The following is an 18,321-nucleotide window of genomic DNA, read 5'->3' as shown; positions in this document are numbered from 1 at the left end:
CAATAAGGTTATTTAAATATTACTTGAATATTTAAATACTTTCTATGTCTATTAGGCCATTTTGCATTGCTATAAAGAAACACATGAGACTGGGCGACTTATAAGAAAACAGGTTTAATTGGCTCATGGTTCTGCAGGCTGTACAGGAAGCATAGCAGCATCTGCTTCTGGGCAGGCCTCAGGGAACTTTTATTCATGACGAAAGGAAAAGCAGGAGTAGGCAATTTCTATGGCAAAAGCAGAAGCAAAGAGAGAGAGAAGGGGGAGGTGCCACACATTTTTAAACCACTAGATCTTGTATGATCTCAGCGTGAGAGCTCACTTATCACCAAGGGGATGGCTCAAGTCATTCATGAGGAGTTCACCCCCACGATCCAAACACCCCCATGGGGCCCAACCTCCAACATTGGGGATTACATTTCAGCATGAGATTAGCATGAGGACAAACGACATCAGTGAGTAAAAATTAAATAATTCCTATAAATTAATTTTGAAATACGAAGTAAAATTGTTTTATTCTGCACAATAAAGCAACTGTTCACACAATTTTAAGCCTTTGAAATACAGTATCATTGACATCTTGAAGAAATAGTTATTGTGTCCATTTAAAAACAATAAAGGCATATGTTCAGATGATCTTCTATAAGACAGTAGGAGAACATTTATGTTTATTTTCATAAGAACATACTTAAAGACTGTTTGTCAATGATGGATTTAAACAAAAAATATTGAATTAAAAAATGAAACCCAAAGCATTGACTAACAATTTGGTAAGTATCAGCCAGGTCTAGTGGCTCACACCTGTAATCCCAGCATTTTGAGAGGTCAAGAGAGGAGGATTGCTTGAACCCAGGATTTCCAGACCAATCTGGGCAAAAGAAAAACAAGACCCTGTTCCTACAAAAACTATTTAAAAATTAATTGGTCATGGTGGCATGGCATGTACCGTTAGTCCCAGCTACTTGGGAGGCTGAGGTAGGCAGAATACCTGAGCATAGGAGGTTGAGGCTGCAGTAAACCATGTTCACTGCACTCCAGACTGAGCAACAAAACAACACCCTGTCTCAAAAAAGAAAAAAAATTGGTATCACTGTGTTAGTAGTATAGAACATGTATTTCCTTATCACAATAACCAGGACATAGCAACCTTCAAAACCTAAAAAACCTTAATAATGGACAGGTTTTGGAGATTATAAGCAATTATATAATTTAAAAAATTATCATCAATATTATAACTATCATTATTGCTTAAAAGTGAAAATAAATTTAAGTGTTCAAGAAGATACAAGAAATAATTATATCAGAAATTGCTTAGTGATTTTGTCATTTAAATGGCAATAAATTGATAACATACAGAAATATAACTAAACAGAAAATAGAAAGTACTTGTGCACATTAACTCATATTTCATGTGAGAATTAACTATGTGAGATATTGTAAAGAAATCTCTGAAATACTGATAAGAATAAGTAAATGAAGCATGCTTTGATTTATCTAAGCAAGTACTACTTTAATGTAAACAAGTAAGTATGCTTTGTTAGTATTTTATTATTTAACTAATAGACTCTATCATAAATAAAAGTCAGATCTACCTGTGATAAATAATTCTAAAACTCTTTATATGATCCACAGAAATTACTTGTTAAGAGTGTGATGGATACTGAAAAGCATATCTCATAGTTAAGAAGCATAGTGATAGAAGTTTAATGTGGAGAATAACATCTCTAAAATATTATGAGAGACAATTATAAATGAACTATATTTTTTTAATCTCAGTAGCCATTTCTTCACTCATCCGTCTACATAGTTACTAAAACTCTACCAGTATGCCTATTAGCTATTTAAAGCCCTGTAAGTATCAATGACCTCAAACCCATATTCTTCAAGGTTTGATTTTCCCTATTACATATGGAGAATTTGTAGGAGGAGAAATTTTATGTGTCACTTGAGTTCTCTACTTAGCAAAGGTGCCACAAGATGTCTATGTCTCTCTGATTCCATCGTGAGCCATTTCTTGCTTGGCTGCCCTTCACAGTCTAAAACCCCTGGGCACGATCGTCTTTGGATTATTTCCGAACTCCAAATTCTATTCCATTTCTCTCTATATATACATATCCTTATGTTGGTATCACTCTCTTTTCATTACTGTCCCTTTGTGCAGTAGGTTTCAAAATCAGGAACTATGAGTGTCCAAATTTGTTCTTTCTCAAGATTGTTTTGGTTGGTTGGGGGCCCTTAAAATTTCGTATGAATTCGAGCATCAAATTTTCTACTTTTATAAAATGTATCTGTTGGACTTTTAATAGAGACTTCACTGATTTTGTAAGTTTGCTTTGGGTGGTACTGACATCTTAACAACACTGAATCTTTCTACCCATGATCACAGAATGGCTCTACATTTATTTAAGTCTTTAAAAATTTCTTTCATCTTTGTTGTATAGTTTCCAGCAGATGAGTTTCTTACCTCCTTAGTTTAATTTATACCTAGATATTTTTTCTTCTGAATTATATTATAAATGGAATAACTTATTACATTTCCTGTTTGGGTTGCTCATTCCAGCAACCCCAGACTGATAACACAACTGATTTTTGTGTGTTGATCTTTGAAACTTTAATGAATCCATTCATTAGTTCAAGTAGCTGTCCTGTGGAATCTTTGGGATTTTGCTATAAAATCATGCTCTTACTAGAGATAATTTTAAATTCTTCCCTTCTAACTTGGATGCCCATTGCTTTTTATTTATATTGTCTAATTGTTCATGCTAGGATGCCCAATACTATGTTGAATAGCAGCGGAGAAAGTAGGCATCCTTATCTTATTCTTAGTTTTTGGAGAAAGCCTTATCTTTCATCAAGTATTATGTTAGCTGTGGGTTTTTCCTAAATGCCTTTTGTTATGTAAAGTAAGTCCTGTTCTATTCCTGTTTTTCTGAGTATTTTTTTTATCATAAAAAAGGTTTGGACTTTGTCAAATATCTTTCCGCATCAATTGAACTAATCTTTTTTTTTTTTCATTCTGTTAATTAATTTTCTGAGGTTAACCCACCTTTGCATTCCTATAATAAACTCCACTTGGTCATGATGTATAATCCTTTTAATATGCTGTTAGATTCAGTCTGCTAGCATTTTGTGGAGAATCTTTGCATCTATATTTCTGAGGGATATGTGTCTGTAATGTTCTCTTTTGTGATGTCTTTATCTGGCTTTAGCATCAGGATCATGCTGGATTCATAGAATGAGTTAGTAAGTATTCCCCCCTCTTATATTTTTTAGTGGTTTGAGAAAAAATGGTATTAATTCTTATTTAAATGATAATGGAATTCATCAGTGAATCTCTCTGGTCTTGGATTTTTCTTTGTTGAGCAGTTTTTGAATACTGATTTAATCTCTTTATTACTACAGATCTGTCGAGGTTTGCTATTTCCTCTTGAACAAGTTTGGGTAATTGGTGTGTTTCTAAGAATTTGTCCCTTTCAATAGGTTATCTAATTTGTTGGTGTACAATTGCTTGCAATATTTTGCTGTAGTCATTTTAATTTTTATAAAGTCTGTAATATCTCCACTTTTATAGTTTTATTTTAGTTGTGTTCTATTTTTTATTATTAGTCTAGTTAAAAGTTTGTCAATTCTAGTTTGCAACACAGATGCCCCTTGACTTGAAATGGGATTCGGTTCTGATAAAACACTTACATTAGCCTACAACTAAGCAAAAATCATTTGGCAACACAGTGTACTGTAGAGTATCAGTTGTCAGGAGTCACCACTTGTGACAGTGTGGTTGACTGGGAGCTGCAGCCCACTGCCACCGCCTAGCAACATGGATGAGTGTACATCATATTGCTAGCTCTGGAACAGATCAAAATTCAAAACTCAAAGTATGGTTTCTACTGAATGTGTATCACTTTTGCACCATCATAGAGTTGAAAAATCATACGACAAACCAAGGCAAGTTAGAGATCATCTGTATGTATTATTTCTGAATGTCTCAATTATACCAAATAACCTAGTTCTTGGGCCATGGTTTGAACTTGAGAGAAATATGTGTAACAGGAAGAAACAGGAAGCTCAATTAGCCTTAGACTGCCTTCACTAACATAAGCTTCTTTGACATCAGTTTTCCAATGATCTTTTTGTTGGTAAAGTGGGAAAAAAAGTGAATGAGAAAAAGGAAATGAGAAAGGAATATTCCCAAGGAATTTTAGTAAAGAATCCATGCGGGAGATGAGTTCTCTCGAGTCTGTTTTTTTATATATTTCTTAAAAAATGAATAATGCTGCTGTAAACTTTCTTGTTAATGTTTTTCGATAGGGAATGCACTCATCTCTATTGGGTACATACCTAGGAATGCAAGTGCTGGATCACAGAGATTGCATATATTCAACTTTAATAGATACTTCCAAGGTTGTTCTTCAGGAGTTTGCAGAAAAATGATGTCCCTAAAAGAAGTATATGATTCCCAGCTGCTTCAGATGCTTGCCAACACTTATATATGACATGTTCAGCTTTATCTTTAAAACTGTATCTATTCTAGTGTGTGAGAAGTGATATCTCATTAGGTTTTATCTTTTATTTCCTTGATGATTGATGATATTGAGCACCTTTTCAAATATTGATTGTTCGTATGTATATTATTTTTTGAAATGCCTATACAAGTCTTTTGTCTTTTATAGCGTGGCTTTTCTCTTGTTGATTTATAGAAGTCTTTATTCTGGATATGAGTTTTGTCACATGTATGTATTGCAAATGTTTTTCTCCTACTCTGTAATTTGTCCTTTCACTTTGTTAGCGGTATCTTTTGATAAACTCCTGTTGTTCTTTTAATTTAATAAAGTATAATTTATCAAATTCTTCCTAGTGTTTATGTTTTTCTTAATGTTTTCCATGTCCTATTTAAGAATTTGGTTCCAACTGGGCAGAAACTAACTTGAGAATCCTGAAAGAAAATTAGCATCAAGGATGAGATAACCTTTATTTTAGTAAACATTTCTCATATATATATATTATTTCTCTTTCTAATATTTTTATAATGCTTTAAGAGCAAGGTGCCATAGAGCTTTCTGAGATGATAAATATGTTCTATATATTCACTATCCAATATGATGGTCATAAGCCACATGTGACCATGAGACTTTGAAATACAGTAATGCCATTGAAGAAATGTATTTTAAATTTTACTTGATTTAAATTAGATTTAAATTTAAATAGCTGCATGTGGCTAATGGCTACCATATTGCATATATAGCTTTAGAAACTCTGGACTTCTTTTTCCAGTTGACTCCTATTTCACCTTGTGAATTTGATTGCCATTTAATTTTATCACCAATTGAAGAACAAGGAAACAGAGGCACATAGAGGATAAGTAACTCGTCCACCATTGTAGTACTGTTAATGAGTAGAGTCTGGAATCAAATCCAGGTCTATCTGATTCTGGTCTTGTTTTAAAAACCATGAGGGCCGGTCGCGGTGGCTCACGCCTGTAATCCTAGCACTTTGGGAGGCCAAGGCGGGTGGATCACGAGGTCAGGAAATCGAGACCATCCTGGCTAACACGATGAAACCCTGTCTCTACTAAAAATACAAAAAACTAGCCGGGCGTGGTGGCGGGCACCTGTAGTCCCAGCTGCTCAGGAGGCTGAGGCAGGAGAATGGCGTGAACCAGGGAGGCGGAGCTTGCAGTGGGCAGAGATCGCGCCACTGCACTCCAGCCTGGGCGACATAGCGAGACTCCATCTCAAAAAAAAAAAAAAAAAAAAAAAAAAAAAAAAAAAAAAAAAAAAAAAAAAAATGAGGAGGCGGCCGAGAGCAGTGGCTCACACCTGTAATCCCAGCACTTTGGGAGGCTGAGGGGGATGGATCACCTGAGTTCAGGAGTTCGAGACCAGCCTGACTAATATGGTGAAACCCCGTCTCTACTAAAAATACAAAAATTAACCGGGTGTGGTGGCGGGCGCCTGTAGTCCCAGTTGCTCGGGGAGGCTGAGGTAGGAAAATGGCTTGAATCCAGGAGGCGGAGGTTTCAGTGAGCCGGGATCACGGCTCTGCACTCCAGCCTGGGCGACACAGCGAGACTCCTTCTCAAGGAAAAAAAAGATAAAACCTTCAGGACCTATATATACAAAATAAAACCATCATTAATTTTGAGAAGAGAAGAGATGCTTGTCTGAAGACACAAAAAACTACTTAATTAAAAAAAAAAAAAACTTGAAATAAATCTCAAAACCGAAGCCATCTCTTCCCTATGAAGCCTTCGCAATAATACCAGCTCGAATTGGTTTTTGTGGTTCCAATTCCCTTTGTACTTATTCTTTAAAGCACTTAATTAGTATCTTATTGTAAATTGTATTTCCCAATGCTCTGAATAACAGACATTGATAGAGTTAGAAGTAACTTATAATAGAAGCATTATTCTCCTGTTTATGTTTTAATACATGTGTTTATTATATTCCCAATGTGATTAGAAACTGTAAACCTCTGTGCTCAGTTTCAAGTCACTAACAACTGGTCATTTTCCTTTGGAAATATGGAATGGTTCAAAATTGAATCACTTAGTCCCTTCTACCCATCAGAACTGTTTTTCTATCTTTTCCTCTTTTTGTAATTCTTATCTTAGTGAACACTATCCATGTAGTTTCCCAGATCAGAAACCTCATAACCTTGTCTCACCCACCTCCTGGTCCACCTGTTTTTAAAACATCTCTTGTGTCTTTCTCAACTCTCTCCAACCTCACTGCCATATTATTAGATGAAGACTTCCATCTCTTTTTTCTATTATATTGTGAGATTATTCTAACTTGTTTTTTATGCTAGTCTTGCATTCTTCCAATTATTCTTCATCATGCTCAAAGGCTAGCACTCTAAAATTCAAATAACAGCATGCATTCAACAAAAGGTTTCCAATATATACATTGCATACCCACTATGTTCTAGGCACCATGCTGCCTATAGAAAATACAGCTAGTAAGTTATAAGTTAAATTCTTCTCCATTAGCTACTAGTCAAAGTCCAAACTTATAATTGCACTTTATAATCTGCCTAATTCTCCTATAAAATCAAGCACCAATTCATATCTCTTCCCCCAGGGAATATTTCTCCCCATATATTCTATTACCACCAGAAGTTTTTCTACTGTATTATGGGTTTTTGTGCTTTTGGAATTTGATGTGTACTTTATACTGCCAATAATGCCTTTACTTACTCACCTCCAAAAATTACATACAGCTCTATAACAACCAATCATATTTTAAAATGTATGAACTTAAATATTCAAAATTTGTGAACTTAATGTTATTACTTTTGAAAATCTCAGAGACAGAAAACTACTTCCATGGTAACTGGGTGGAGAGCAGAATTTTGATATGAGTAATTCAGAGAAGTTTATTAGTTTGAAATGTTATTTCCTTTCCTTATTAAACAACAATAAATCACTAACATTCAGTAGTCTCTTGTTTTCCATTAATTTTGTAGAAAACTAGTTTTTACATTATGTGGTTCTTTTCTAATTTATACTTTAAGTTCTGGGGCACATGTGCAGAATGTGCAGGTTTGTTACATAGGTATACACTTGTCATGGTGATTTGCTGCACCCATCAACCTGTCATCTACATTAGGTATTTCTCCTAATGCCATCCCTCCCCAGCCTCCTACCCCCCAAAAGGCCCCAGTGTGTGATGTTCTCCTCCCTGTGTCCATGTGTTTTTTTCACTCTTTTTTTTTTTTTTTTTTTTTTTTTTGAGATGGAGTCTCGCCCTGTCGCCCAGGCTGGAGTGCAGTGGCCAGATCTCAGCTCACTGCAAGCTCCGCCTCCCGGGTTTATGCCATTCTCCTGCCTCAGCCTCCGGAGTAGCTGGGACTACAGGCGCCCGCCACCTCGTCCGGCTAGATTTTTGTATTTTTTAGTAGAGACGGGGTTTCATCGTGTTAGCCAGGATGGTCTCGATCTCCTGACCTCGTGATCTACCCGTCTGGACCTCCCAAAGTGCCGGAATTACAGGCTTGAGCCACCGCGCCCGGCCTTCACTCTTTTTTTAACTTTTAGGTTCAGGGCTACATGTGCAGGTTTGTTACACAGATAAATTGCATGTCATGGGAGTTTGGCATACAGATTATTTCATCACCCAGGTAATAAGCATAGTAGCTGGTATGTAGTTTTCTGATCCTCACTCTCTTCCTACCCTCCTCCCTCAAGCAGACCCTGGTGTCTGTTGTTCCCTTCTTTGTGTCCATGTGCTCTCGTTGTTCAGCTACCATTTATAAGGTACAACATGCAGTATTTGGTTTTCTGTTCCCATGCTAGTTTGCTTAGGATGATGGCCTCCAGTTCCATCTATATTGCTGCAGAGAATATGGTCTCATCCTTTTTATGGCTATTTTTCGTGTTGCACATGTACCAGATTTTCTTTATCCTGTCTACCATTGATGAGCATTTAGGTTGATTCCATGTCTTTACTATTGTGAATTAAGGATAATACACATCACCACATGGAATTGTTTACTAATAATTTTTCATATTCTGGGAAGCTCCAAAATATCAAAAAGTCACAAAATAAACTTGAGTGTTGTTGACATGTGTGGCTTTTCACTCTTAAGGGTGATTTGCACATATTTTTAGGTGTCCAATTTTAAGTGGTACCATGAATGTTTTATTGAAAAGAGGACTTAAAATGAGAATAATTATCATGTATAGAACAGGAATATGCCTAGCAAAAATTAAGCAGAAAAAATTAGCACAAACATAATGTTCTGTTTCATTTTAGAGCTTTTATTGATTGAAGGAAAATGAGAAGGAAGAAAATACAAAGAAATGACATGGTTGTCTTAGTTAACAACTATCATCTTACATGATTATCTGTCCTTCCTCTCTGCTGCTACATTTAATAACTTGAGGGCAATTAAGAAAGAAGGACCAGAATGTATGTAATACTATGTCCAAAGCAAATGACTTACTTTAGATTTTTTATTTTCACTATGTCTAGTTGATTAACTCCATTAAACATACTAATTTACAGACTTTGAAATTAATGATATACTACTAACGTGTTTGCTTTAAAATTAATTTTCCAAATTTAAATAAGCATTTGAAAATATCATTAATTCTCCTGTATTTATTATTAACGATGTTTATTGCTTGCTTCCATTATACCACATATTTAGCTAATTTCTAATATAAAATAGAAAACATGATTTTCATTACCGTTAAAGACATTGAAGTCTAGTAATGAAGAAACACAAAAATTAACAATTATAATAAATTATGATATCCTGTGAAATATATTAATTATAGAATATCAATAGTTACAGTACACAGAGTATCTCTTCATGTGTTCCAAACTGTACTAGTATTGTTTCATTCACCATTATTGAGAATCTTAAGCATTACTTTTTATTTCTAATGCCCAGAGTAAAATTTTCAATGCAGCAGAGCCAGTTTCAAATGCCAGTCGTATTTGATTTCAGAGCCTGTGTGTTTTATACGTACAGACAAGAGACATCTAACCTAACCAACAAAGTCATTCAGCTACGCCTTGAAAAAAAAAATCAGATAAATACTTGTATAAGAGAAGGTAAGGTACATAATGCACTGGAGAACTATTATTATTTTATTAAAACTCTAAAATGAGAAAGGTCACGGAAATGGTATCTAGAGAAAGTGGGACAGTAACCACGAATAATGACCTCATATGTCATTGTTCACTATTACAGTGTCCTGTATTATATATTTTATGTTTGAATTCATACAGATCTCATTCTTTAAACTGTATTTCCTGAGCTTTACTATATTTAGACACATAAACCTTCTCAAAACACTTTACACTGTACCAACTTACATAGGAAACTTTTAGCACGTACTTTTCTTGATGATTGTAATTAAGTTTGCCCATGTTCACTTTGCCAACAGTAAGCTACTGACTAAGCATTCTCTTTTACTTGCTGGATATTAAATAATGAAATCAAACATAAAATGTTTTGTCTTTTATTGAAAATGCAACGTGTTCATAATTCTTCTTTAAGAAAGTAGAGCCATTCTATTTTGATTTAAATAATTTCTTGATTATTTTTGTTGATAAATATGTAAGTTGTTTATTTTAAAAATAAAACCTATATAGATATTTCTAAATTTTACAGGATTATTTTTCAGACCAATGTTTTGTGAACCTGCTTAATATATTATAAACTTTAAACAGGAGACACTGTTAAGACATTTCAAACTGTTTAAACTCCATTTGTATTGTTAATAGTATTTCATTTATAGTGTTATTTTTTCCACTTGTGTTAATATTTTTCTGTAAATATCCAGCAGTTGTTTAGTTTAGGTCTCATGAGTTTTGCAAATTTTATAAGTAACTGAGTCTCCAGTAACAGCAGAGGGAGCTCACACTGTATGATTTAGATTATTGCTAAGTATTTGCTTCTATGGTTCAATGTCAGGCTTGTAAAACTAAAACGTTTATTTTATCAAAGGAATTTGCATAAATAGGCAATGGCAGATATAATTTATGTACTATGCTTTATAGCAATAAAATATAGACTAAAATAAATTTAATAACTTCATTACATATGCATTCATTAAACTCAAACTGATGAAAACTAAACCTGAATCACTTCCAAGTGATAGAATTATCCTAGATTTCCATGTCTCAATGAAATCCATCTCCTGAACTCCAGACTTTGATATCTACTCAGTATCTTTCTTCAGACATGTAATAAACATCTCACTCAGTCCAAAAGTAATCTTCCCTTTCTGTCAAACTGTCTCTCACAGTCTTCCCCATCTCTGCTGAGGATAACATCATCCTGTAATTGCACAAACCAAAGTCTTGGATTCACCTTGACCTATCTCTTTCTCTAAAATTTTAGGTCTCACCCATTGCAAAATTATTTTTGCTACTCTTTCAAAATATTTTAGAATCCAACTACTTTTCAATATCCATATGAATATGGATGCTACTATCTATCATAGTTTTTTTTTTTTTTTTTTTTTTTTTTTTGAAATGGAGTCTCGCTCTGTCGCCAGACTGGAGTGCAATGGCGCAATCTCTGCTCACTGCAACCTCCGCATCCTGGGTTGATGCAATTCTCCTGCCTCAGCCTTCCGAGTAGGTGGGACCACAGGTGCCCACCACTATACCTGGCTAATTTTTTGTATTTTTAGTAGAGACAGGGTTTCACCATGCTAGCCAGGATGGTCTTGATCTCCTGTCCTCGTGATCTGCTCACCTTGACTTCCCAAAGTGCTGGGATTACAGTCGTGAGCCACCGCACCCAGCTCCATCATCATTTCTTACTTGGATTACTACAAGAGCCTCTTAAAGAATATTCTGTCTTTTTTCCATGTAACTTCCACCCTCAGTTTATTCTCAGCACAACAGCAAATAAAATCTTTTAAAAATAAAAGATCTTTTATTTTCTTCAGAGACTTCCAATGAAATCCAGTATCTTTTCAATAGCCTATTAGGCCTAGTACAATCACTCCCAAGAGAAGCTCTTAGACATAGAACTCTTAGCAGGAAAAAGTAGACCCTGATTAACAGGGGTGTGTTGGGGGTCCCTAGGAGAGATATTGGTCAAAGTGTGCATAGTTTCAGTTAGACAGCATGATTAAGTTCTGGAGATCTATTACAGAGCATGATGACTATAGTCGATAATAATGCACTCTATACTTGAAAATGGCTAAGAAAGTAGATTTTAAAAGTTCTAACCACAACAACAACAAAAAAATGATAAGTTTGTGAGGTGATGGATAGCTTAATAAACTTGATGAATAACTTAATTAAATCCATTGTGGATTTACTCATTCCAAAATGTATACATATACAAAAAATCACGCTGTATTCCATAAATACAATGAAAATATTTTTTAAATAGATGAAACAAATTTTTAAAGAGGTACCAAAAATTCAGTAATCAAGCTAAATAATATTTAATGTAATAAACTAAAAATCAAAATCAAACAAATATGTAACAAGGAAAATATCAAAAATTTAAATATAAGCAGGTTACTCTGGTTAATTTATGATCTGGTATCATTGTGTAACTGGAACAGTTGTTTGTTATCAACTCTCTTTTCCCGGGTCTGGGCAGCAGTCATCACTCCTTGCCTGGCATGTTTATGAGAGTTCACATGATTTGAAAATTTATTTGGCAACTCAGATTTACTACATAAATATATCTATTCTATAAGCATATATATAATACATAAAGGTATATGTGCATAACACATTATACATATATATAGGTCTATGTAGGCATACTTCATTTTATTGCACTTCACAGCTACTGTGTTTTTTTCAAATTGAAGTGTTGTGGCAACCCTGCATTGAGCACATCTATTGGTGCCATTTTTCCACAAGCATGTGCATGTACTCGCTTCACGTCTGTGTCACACTTTGGCAATTCTCACAGTAGTTCAAAGTTTTTCATTATTATTATATCTATAATGATTGTCCACGATCAGTGACCTTTGATACTATCATTGTAATTGTTTTAGGGCACCACAAACTATACCCATATAAGACAGCAAACATAATTAATAAATGTTTTGTGTGTTCTGACTGCTTGCCAACGAGTTGCTTCCATGTTCTCTCTCTCAGATCTCTGAGGAGACCCAATATTGAAATCAGGTCAATTAATAACCCTACAATATTCTCTAAGTGTTCAAGTGAATAAAGAGTTATATGTCCCTCAGTTTAAGTCAAAAGTTCTAGGGCCCTTAAGAATTATGCTAGATTATGCTAAATCTACTCTGCCTGTGTTCCATTAATGAAAGTCATAAGTCAAAAGCTACAAATGATTAACTTTAGGGAGAGGCATGTGAAAAGCTGAGATAGGCCAAAAGCTCAACCTCTTGTGCCAAACTATTAGCCAACTTGTAAATACAATGAAAAAGTTCTTGAAGGAAATTAAAAGTGCTGCTCTAGTAATCACACATATGATAAGAAAGTGAAACAGTCTTTTTGCTAATAGGAAGAAAGTTTTAATGGTCTGAACAGAAGATCAAACCAGCCACAACATTCCCTTAAGCCAAAGCCTAATCCACAGCCATGCCCGTTTTTTGATTCTTCAAAGCTGACAGAGTTGAGGAAGTGCAGAAGAAAAGTTGGAAGCAAGCAGAAATTGGTTCATGAAGTTTTAGGAAGAAAGTCGTCATCACAATATAAAATTACAAGGTGAAGGAGCAAATTTTGAAGAAACTGCAACAAGTTCTCCAGAATATCTACTTAAGAGAATTGATGAAGGTGGCTATGCTAACAATGGATTATCAATGTAGATGAAACAGCCTTCTGTTGGAAGAAGATGCCATCCAGGACTTTCATAACTAGAAGTCAATGCCTGACTTTGAAGATTCAAAGGAAAGATTGGCTGTCTTGTTAGGAGATAATGTAGCTGATGACTTGAAGTTAAAGCCATCTCTCATTTGCCATTGTGAAAATTCTAGGCGCCTTAAGAGTTATGCTAAATCTTCTCTGCCCTTGCTCCATAAATAAAACAACAAAGCCTGGATGACAGCACATTTGCTTACAGCATGGTTTACTAAATGTTTTAAACTCACTGATGAGAGCTGCTGCTCAGAAAAAGAGATATTTTTAAAAAATATCACTGCTCTTTGACAATATGCCTAGTCACCCAAGAGCTCTGATAGAGGTATACAAGAAGATTAATGTGGTTTTCATGCCTGGTAACACAAAATCCATTCTGCAGCCCATGGTCAACTAGCAATTTTAGCTTTCAAGTCTCATTATTTAAGAAATACATTTCAGAAGCGTTTAACTTCCACAGATAGTGATTCTTCTGATGGATCTGGACAAAATAAGTGAAAAACTTTCTGGAAAGGATGTAATGCCATTCAGAATATTCGTGATTCATGGATGGAGGTCATAATATCAACAAGAGTTTGGAAGAAGCCGATTCCAAACTTCCTGAGTGACTCTGAGGAGTTCAAGACATCAGGGGAGGAAATTGCTAAAGATGTGGTAAAAGTAGCAAGAAAACTATGATTACAAGTAAAGCCGGAAGATGTGACTAAATTGCTGCAATCTGATGAAAAATGTTAATAGATGAGGAATTGCTTCTTATGGATGAGCAAAGAGAGTGATTTCTTCACATGTAATCTATTCCTGGTGAAGATGTTGTCAATGTTGTTTTAATGACCAAAGGGTTTATAATATTACATGCACTATGTTGATAATATAGTGGTGGGATTTGAGAGGATTGACTCCAATTCTTAAATTATACTCTGCATAAAATGATATCAAACAGTATTGCATGTTACAGAGAAATCTTTCACGAAAGGATGAATCAGGTAATATTATAAATTTCATTGTCTTATTTTAAAAAATTGCCACAGTCACTTCAAATTTCAGTAACCACCACTTTGACCTGTCAGCAGCCATCAACATCAAGGCAAAGCTCCCCACCCACAGAAAGATTATAACTGCTGAAGGTTCAGATGATCATTAGTGTTTTTAACACTAAGGCATTTTTAAAAGGAATTGAATATATTGTATTTTTAAACCCAATCCTATTACACACTTAATAGATTTCAGTGTAGTGTAAACATAACTTTTACAAGTATTAAGAAACCAAAAAAATGTATGTGATTTGCTTTATTGCTGTGGTCTGGAACCAAGCACACAATATCTCTGATTTATGCCTGTGTGTGTATGTGTTTCTATAGGAGCCTATGTATAAGGAGATGTATGTTGTACACACATTATATACATAGGATACATATAGAGAGAGTCATGTATTATATATTATATATATCTCCATATATATGTATCTTTCTATCTCTATCACTCTTTTTCTCTCTACTTCAATATATACATCTTCCTATATATATATATCTATATTTACTCCCACAGCATATATCTCCATGTATATATAAATTCTCACATACAAATTTACCTAAATATATCTCCATATATATCACTGTTTTCACAGATATAGACAAAGCTCTAATGTATATTGTGTGTGTATATATACATAGCACATACATGTATGTGTGTATACAGTCATGTGTCACATAATCATGTTTTGATCAACAACAGACCTCATTTATAATCTTTGTCTCATAAGATTATAATAGAGCAGAAAAAATTCTATCACCTAGTGACATCATAACTGTTGTAACTAACATTCCTACTTCAGTGGATTACTGAAGTGTCCGTGGTGATGCTGATGTAAAAAAAGCTATTGAGCTGCTTAATTATATAAATGCATAACATATACAATTATGCATAACACATAATACTTGATAATGACAATAAATGACTCTATCACTAATTTATGTATGTACTATGTCATACTTTTTATTGCTATTTTACAGTGTACTTCTTCTACTTATTAAAAAATGGTTCCATAAAATAGCCTCAGACAGGTCCTTTAAGAGGTACTCCAGAAGAAGCCATTGTTATCATTGGAGATGACAGCTCAATGAATGTTATTGCCCTTGAAGACCTTCCAGTGGGACAAGATGTGGAGGTGAAACAGATATTCATGATCCTGACTCTGTATAGGTTTGGGCCAATATGTGCGCGTTCCATCATCTTTTTTAAGAAAAAAAAAAGTTTTAAAAAAACAAGAAAATAAAGATAAAAACATAGCTTATAGATTAAGAATATAAAGAAAATATTTTTGTGTAGCTGTAAAATGTGTTTGGGCTTTAAGACAAATGTTATTACAAAAGGTCAAAACATTTTAAAACAATATATGCTACAAAAGTTATAGTAAGCTAAAAGCTAATTTATTATTTAATAAAGGATTTTTAATAAATGTGTATATCCTTTGTGCACAGTGTTGATAAAGCCTACAGTCGTATACAGTCACGTCCTAGGCCTTCACATTCACTCACCACTCACTCACTGACTCCTCCAGAGCAACTTCCAGTCTTACAAGCTTCATTCTTGGTAAGTGCCCTATACAGGTACACCACGTTTTCTATTTTATATTCTATTTTTACTTACCTTTTCTATGTTTAGATAGGTTTAGATGCACAAATAATTACTATTGTGATATAATTGCCTACAGTATTCAATACAGTAACATGCTATACAGGTTTTAGCCTAAGAACAAGAGGCTACACCATATAATATAGGTGTGTAGGATGCTATACCATCAGGTTTTTGTGAATACACTCTATGATGTTCATACAATGACAAAAATTGCCACTGATGCACTTCTCAGAATGTATATACACATTTCTAAAGAAATATCTGATGTAGCTCAAGCATATAAGCTATGTCTGCAATTTCACAGACATAGTAGGTGCTACTAAATATTGGTTGAATGTTTATTGAATATATGTGATAGACATTAATTTTGATTGATTTTTAGGGTACATATGCTGTCATGTATTTTCAGTTCTGTGTTATACTAGTGATTTTTTTTTTTGTCTAATACCCTGAACTTTAAAGCTAATCTTGGTGAGAATTATCAATCAATCATATGTGTGTGTGTGTGTGTGTGTGTGTACCTATGTTTAATAATGCATAGTAGGTATTCAATAAAAGGAAGCTGATTTATGGTATAATGTACTTGTAGCAAAAGGATGAAAAAAACTTTGTAATAATTTTCTTTTTTTTTCAGTTTTTTTTTTAGGTGAGATTCACATAACATAACACTTACAATTTTAAAATGAACAGTTGAGTAGCATTGAGCACCTTCACAGTGTTGTACAACCATCACCTCCATCTAATTCTAAAACATTTTAATTACCTGAAAAGAAAACCTTTTAAACATTAAGCATCTTTCTTCTCTCCAGTCCCTGGCAACCACCAATCTGTGTTCTGTGTCTTATGGACTTATCTGTTCTAGATATTTCATATAAATGGAATCATACAATATGTGACCCTTTGTGTCGGGCATGTTTCACTTAGCATGTTTTTGAGGTTCATCCACATGGTAGATGAATCAGTACTTCATTCCTTTTTTATGGCTGAGTAATATTTCATTCTGTGATATACAATAGTTTGTTTCTCCAGTTATTCATTGATGGGCATTTGAGCTGTTTTCATTTTTTGGCTGTTGTAAATAGTACTACTATGACCATGTACATACATTTATTTGTTTGCATTCTTTGAGGTATGTACCTAGGAGTAGAATTACTGGGTCATATGATAATTCCATGTTTAACTTTTTGAGGAGCCGTCAAGCTCTTTTCTTCAGTGGCTGCACCATTTACACTCCCACCAGCAATGTACAAGAGTTCAAACTTTTCCACTTGCTTGCCAAAAGTTTTTATTTTCCATTTTTAAAATTATCATTCTAGTGAAAGTGAAGTGGTACTTCACTTTGGTTTTAATTTGCATTTCCCTAATGACTAATGATTTTGCACATCTTTTCATGTGCTTGTTAGCCGTTTGTACATCTTAGGAGATCCAAATGTTGTTATTTTTAAAATTTTATTCAGATATACATTATTCAGATTTTTTTAATTATACATATTGTTTCATTAGGATTTCGGGGGACAAGATGTTGCTTGGTTACATGAATAAGTTTTCTAGTGGTGATTTCTGAGCTTTTGTTGCACCTGTCACCTGAGCAGTGTACACTGTACCCAATGTGTTGTCCTTTATCCCTCACTCTCCTCCCACCCTTTTCTCTGAGTCCCCAAAATCCATTATATTATTCTTATGCCTTTGCATCATCATAGCTTAGCTCCCACTTATAAGTGAGAACATATGATGTTTGGTTTTTCCATTCATGAGTTGCTTCACTTAGAATAATGGTTGCTACCCAGGTTGCAGTGAATGCCATTATTTCATTCCTTTTTATGGCTGAGTGGTATACATAAACTACAATCTCTTTATCCACTCATTAATTGATGGGTATTTGGGCTGGTTCCATATTCGTGTGATTGTGAATTCTGCTGCTATAAACAGGCATGTGCAAATATATTTTTTGTATAATGACTTCTTTTTCTCTGGGTAGATACCCAGCAGTGGGATTGTTGGATCAAATGGTAATTCTACTTTTAGTGCTTTAAGGAATCTCCACACTGTTTTCCGTGGTGGTTGTACTAGTTTCCATTTCCAACAGCAGTGTAAAAGTGTTCCCTTTTCACCACATCCACACCAACATCTATTTATTATTATTATTATTATTATTATTATTATTATTATGGCCGTTCTTGCAGGAGTAAGGTGGTATCACATCGTGGTTTTTATTTGCATTCCCCTAATCATCAGTGACATCGAGCATTTTTTCATATGTTTGTGTCCATTTGAATATCTTCTTTTAAGAATTGTTTAGTCATGTTCTTAACACACTTTTTGATTTTGTGTCCATTTGAATATCTTCTTTTAAGAATTGTTTAGTCATGTTCTT

This window comes from Rhinopithecus roxellana, chromosome 10, assembly GCF_007565055.1.
Source record: "Rhinopithecus roxellana isolate Shanxi Qingling chromosome 10, ASM756505v1, whole genome shotgun sequence".
Lineage (NCBI taxonomy): Eukaryota > Metazoa > Chordata > Mammalia > Primates > Cercopithecidae > Rhinopithecus > Rhinopithecus roxellana.
The sequence above is the reverse complement of the archived record's forward strand: the minus strand, read 5'-3'. Positions refer to the sequence as shown.